We start from the raw sequence: 5,863 nt of genomic DNA on the forward strand, positions 1-5,863 counted from the left end.
CACCTACCCAGCCAGCCCAAGGCAGAAACACCCTGGGCTCCCAGCAGGGAATGTGGGTCTTTGGTTTCTAGAATCTCTCTCCAAATATAAGAGTGAGGGACGCCTGGGTGGCTCAATGATTGAGCGTCTGCCATCAGCTCAGGGTGTGATCCTGGAGACCCGGGATTGAGTCCCACATCGGGCTCCCTGCATGGAGCCTGCTTCTCCCTCTGCCTGTGTCTCTGCTTCTCTCTCTCTCTGTCTGTCTCTCATGAATAAATAAATAACATCTTTAAAAAACAAACAAACAACAAAACAAATATAAGAGTGATATTTGTCTGTTGTCAGAATACAGTTGGAAAAGCTAGAAAGACAATAAACTTATGCCAAATCGTCACAGAATCATCCCACGTGGCTCAGCAAACCTTATTAGTATGTTGAGGAACAGTCCCCCTGGTTGTTTTCTGTGCGCGTTTTGACCTGTTGGGATCAAGCTGTACCTGGACTTTTGTGTTTGGCTCTTTTCACTTAGCATATATGTTATGATCTAAAGTCATATTTGTGGTTATTTCCTGATTACAAAATTATTATTTGCGTTTTGCAAAAACAATTACTGAAATGTGGAAGAGTCCAGGGGGGAAAAGAAGGCGAAAATCCCCCACAGTCCCCAATCCAGAGGTGACGACTACAGACATCCCAGTGGATGGCTGTGTAAATGACCCCATGAGTATAAACCAAAAAGGCATTAAGAATGTGGGATTCAGGGTCAGGTCGGCTGCTTCAAGTCCTGCCTCTACACACAACTCCTGAGCTGACCTCTCAGGGCCCAAGCTTTCTGTACAGTAGAATTGCCCAGGGGGTCCTACCCTGTAGAGTTGCTGGAGGAATTAATGAATGAAGGAAAAACATTGGCATAAATGAATTAATACAGGTAAAGCGCTTAACATGGTATACAGTAGGTGCTCAATAAACGTCAGATTGTGAGCAAACTCCCAACAGAATCAACAATGGAGGACTCACCAGGTGCCAGGTAAGGGCCTCATATCTATAATCCACTCAGCCTCCCAGCAACTCCAGGAGGTAGGTCCTTCTCTTGTCCCCATTTTGCAGGCGTGACAAGTGAGGCTGACGTAAGTGGAGTGTCATAATAATCTCATGCACAAGAGTCCAGAGGTGAAAACAGCCCCCACGTGTCCATTGCTAGAACAATAGACAAATACAATGCAATCTATCCCCACTGGTGGAAGATCTCTCAGTCTTAACAAGGAACGGAGCGCTGATGCTCACTACCACGTAGTTGCACATAGAACACGTATACCAAGTGGAAAAAGCCAATCACCAAAGGCCATGTATTGTCTGAATCCATTTCTATGAGATGCCAGGCCAGGCAGATCCACGGGGACACCATCAATGGGTGGCCACCAGGGGCTGGGGGAGGGAGGGTAATTGCTTACTGAGTATGGGGCCTCCTTTAGGGATGATGGAAATGCTTTAGAACTACATGTAGGTGGTGGTTAAACAAAATTGTGAATGTACTGGATGCTAGTGAGTTGTCCATTTAAACATAATTGATTTTGGGGGGCTGCTGGTGCCTCACTCGGTTGAGCGCAAGACTCTTGATTTGGGCTCAGGTCATGATCTTGAGGTGGGGGGATTGGGTGTCAGGCTCTATGCCCAGTGGAGTGTCAGGCTCTATTGGGTGTCAGGCTCTATGCCCAGTGGAGATGCTCTTTGTCCCTGTCCCTCTGCCACTTCCCCCTTTCACGCACACATGCTCTCTAAAAACAAACAAATGTTGATTTTTTTTAAATTTTATTTATTTATTCATGAGACAGAGAGAGAGAAAGAGAGGGGCAGAGACACAGGCAGAGGGAGAAGCAGGCTCCATGCAGGGAGCCCAACGTGGGACTCGATCTCAGGTCTCCAAGGATCAGGCCCTGGGCTGAAGGCGGCGCTAAACCATTGAGCCACCCGGGCAGCCCTGTTGATTTTTTTAAATAATGAATTTCACTTCAATTAAAAAAACAAGAAAGGAAAGAAGGAAAAATGCCAGGCTCAGGATCACAGAGCCAGCAACTGATGATCAAAGTAGCCCAAATGCTTTTCCTCCTGGGTCCCCTGGAGCCCACACCACAGAAACCTCAAGGTTTGCAGCCATCACCATGACCCTGACTCCCAGAAGTAGAATCACAGGGTGAAAACTGCGAGTGACATATCTGGGGACAGACCTGGTTCTGTGCAAGCTCCTGGGTGGATGGGAGACGCTGGCTGGAGGCCTGAATGCGGAGAGACAGGTCAGTGCAGTGGGTCTGAGCCCTGCGGGGGGAGGGCAGGGCCGCCCTTTGGCCTGCACTCTCAGGCTAAGTCTCTGCTTTCAACACCGGCTCCGGCTTGCCAGGGTTATATTTATCCTTCCAGAAGCCAGGACGGAAGACAGCATGGCCTCCCGCAGGCCCCAAAGCCGCACACCGTGATTCATGGCGTGGTACTGCCTCTGGTCACCATGCAGCCTTAGCACCCCACTTCGATGTTCTCAACTTCAGTTTCTCCATCTGGAAGCCAAGGGCCTGGAAACTCAACCACAGAGAAGTTCCAGCGGGAGCCAGACACATGCTAACTAACGAAGGCAGTGGGAGATGCCTAGTCACATGCTCCCTATGCCTCTCCAGGCTTCTCGTTCAGTATCTTGGAAAGCTGATTGTGGACATAGAAATATGTCCAAGAGATGTTAATCAAGAAGAGCAAATACCATCAGGGAACACCTAGTAAACACTTGAGAAGTGGAAGCTGTTGTGACCATTTATTTGGGCTTCTATGCTTTGTTCACTCGGGTTTCCATTCACGGAGAACATTTCTGGAAGGTGACACAAGATACTGTGGGCAATAGGTAGTTTCTTCTGGGGATGAGCCAGGGACACTTTGCACTTAGTACCTTTCTGTTCTCTTGGAAATTTTCACCAGGAGTGTGTATTACTTTCATAATAAAATAAAACCATACTCTGTAAAAAAAAAAAAAAAAGAAAGTGTTATTATGACCCTCTCAATTGACAGAAGAGGAAAATGCTGCCCAGACCTCACCTCCTCCAGGAAGTCCTCCTGATGCCCCAGCACAGTGCCTGTTACTGTCTATTTCCTTAGCTGCCTCTCCCATGAAACTGGGAGTGCCTGGAAGAAGGGCCTTTTTGAGTCATCCTTAAATCTCCAATCGGCATTGGCCAGTGAAAGGCTGGGCACAACAGAGTGAAGAAATGAGGCTCAGAGAGGTTAAGCCAGCTGCCCAAGTTGACAGAGTAGGTGATTTTTCAGGAGGAGACACAGGCCTCTGAGTTTTGACTGTACCGCCCCCATCATGCCCTGATTTCTCTAAGGCAGGCCCCACAGCTCCTACCTACTCACCATAAATGTCCAGAAGAGGCCATCAGGGGATCGTCTGAATGGCTGCTAGCTCTTGTGCAGCTTCTATGGTATTTGGGGTTCAGGACAAAAGTTTGCTTAGACCCCAGGTGGCATCTGGGAACACCCAGACATGGAAAATACCAGACTGTGCTCCAAGCAGAGCCAACCAGAACAGCCACAGAAGTCAGGGTGGGCTCTCCTCCCTTGTTATCTTGTCTGACACTTCAAAATAGAGATTCCAGCCTTCTAAATTTAGGTGCAAACTTTTCTGATGATAGCAGAGTCCTTTCTGAGCATAAAGCAGTCACCACAGCCTGGGAGGATTTGGGGCCTGAAGGTTCAGTATGGTAGCTCTTAAGAACCATTTTGCAGATGAAGATATAGGGTCAGAGAGTCTTATCCAAGATCAGAGAGTAGTTTGTTTTTTAAAAGATTTTATTTATTTATTCATGAGCGACGCTGAAAGAAGCAGAGACACAGGCAGAGGGAGAAGCAGGCTTCCTGTGGGGAGTCCCGTGTGGGACTCAATCCCAGGACCAGGGGATCACGCCCTGAGCCAAAGGCAGACACCCAGCTGCTGAGCCACCCAGTGTCCCAAGATCAGAGAGTTGTAAGTAAAACTGCAAAGCATCAAATCAATGCTTCCTGGTCTCGAATGTGTCTGTGTTTGCACCTGTGCTCATACACGACGTGGCTTGGAATCAGGCTACCCGGTTCCATCATCCTAACTCAGAAAGCACTTAGGTCAGTGGCTGGCACAGAGTGAGGAAGCACTCAGGAATAATGCCCATTTGTGGCTGCTGGGGATCTCATAGAGACAGATTTTTAAGGGTATGTATGTCTTTTGCCAGTTATCTTCCCAACGTGTGCCCACTGCAGCAAGAGTTGGGTGAGGGCTCCAGCCAGGGCCTCTGTGGGCTCTGCCTATTTTGGGGAGGAGCGCCTGGCCTGCCCGCAACCTTCCACCCTGCTGCCAGGCCCCCTGAAGGCCAACAGCCAGCCCGTGGTCCACCAGCGCTGCCAGAGTGCCAGGCTTGCCCAGAGCGGGGTGACCTTGACCTCCAAATGCTCTTTGCAGATATGTTCTCAGCTAACACTCACTCAACCTGAATATCATTTCTGTGGCTTAAAACAAACACAAATCTCAGTTCTAAATGAAGGGAAGTGATTCGGTCCTGCTCTGGTTTACTTTTGAAGGGCTTTCCTTTGTGTCAGGATCTCCACGCTTTTTTGTTCACACCCACCTTAAAAAAAAAAAATAAGATGGGAACCCCTGATGTACTGTTGTATATTTTATTATTTTATTTTATTTATTTTTTAAAAAGATTTTATTTATTTATTCATGAGACACACACACACACAGAGGCAGAGACACAGGCAGAGGGAGAAGCAGGCTCCATGCAGGGAACGTGATGTGGGACTTGATCCCGGGTCTCCAGGATCACGCCCCAGGCCAAAGGCAGACGCTCAACCACTGAGCCACCCAGGCATCCCTGTTGTATATTTTTAAGTGGACTCTCAATTTTTCATACTAAATTTACACAGTTGCCAATACTGTAAATTTCCTAATGTACTGTAGATGTTGACTTTTTATTTTTTATTTTTTTTAAAGATTTTATTTATTTATTTGACACACACTGAGAGAGGGAGAGCACAAGCAGGGGGAGTGGCAGGCAGAGGGACAGGGAGAAGCAGGTGGAGCAGGGAGCCTGATGTGAGGCTCCATCCCAGGACCCCAGGATCATGACCTGAGCTGAAGGTAGATGTTTAACTGACCGAGCCACCCAAGTGCCCCTAGAGCCTGTGATTCTTGATCTCGGAGTCATGAGTTCGAGCCCCACGCTGTGCATGGAGCTACTTAAATTTGTTTTTTTTTTTTAAAGAGACTCATGTTCCTTAAAAAACAACCAACCAACCAAACAACCAAACAACCAAACAAAAAACCTGAGAGTTCTTTCTTTCCAGATATATGTGAATCTGGAATGGCTGGCATGAGCCGCAGCAGCCAGTCCATCTCTGGTCCTGCCCCTGCTGGAAGTATGTACGGATAAAGATGGGGAAAGCCTGTCCCTGTGCCTAGATTGAAGAGGCTCTGCCCACACTGTGGTTTGGATTGTGATCCAGGATGGATGAGTCAGGCTTTTCTCTCATAGAGCAGGTGACATGGGTGGGGGGCTTGGGGAGAAACGGGGAAGGAGCAATGCTTTGGCCTCCCAATAGGGGACTACCTGGAAATTGAGGTCCTTAACCTTCTGCACCCACATATTGCTTGGAAAGTCCTTGCTGACTCCTGAAGCCCTGTGAAAGCTGCTGCCTTGAGGACAAGGAGGGGTGAAAGCCCTTCAGGTCACTCCTGCAGGCCAGATCCTTCCAGTCCCTGCCAGACCTTCCTGGTGATTTCTCTCGGATGTCTCAAACATCTCCAAAATGGCAGGGACAACAGGCCAGGGGCCCCAGCCTGCTCCTCCTCCTGGGCTCCCATCTCAGT

General features: G+C 48.4%; 1 long non-coding RNA gene across 1 annotated transcript; it reads right to left on the bottom strand.

Moving 5' to 3' along the window:
* Nucleotides 1-1,778: 1,778 nt before the first annotated feature.
* On the bottom strand, nt 1,779-3,593 carry LOC140610325 (uncharacterized). Its single transcript, XR_012012029.1, has 2 exons — nt 3,376-3,593; nt 1,779-2,978 (listed from the first exon to the last, which is right to left on the bottom strand). It is a non-coding gene; the product is annotated as an uncharacterized lncRNA (long non-coding RNA).
* Between the last annotated feature and the right edge of the window lie 2,270 nt (nt 3,594-5,863).

This window comes from Canis lupus, chromosome 2 (assembly GCF_048164855.1).
Source record: "Canis lupus baileyi chromosome 2, mCanLup2.hap1, whole genome shotgun sequence".
NCBI lineage: Eukaryota > Metazoa > Chordata > Mammalia > Carnivora > Canidae > Canis > Canis lupus.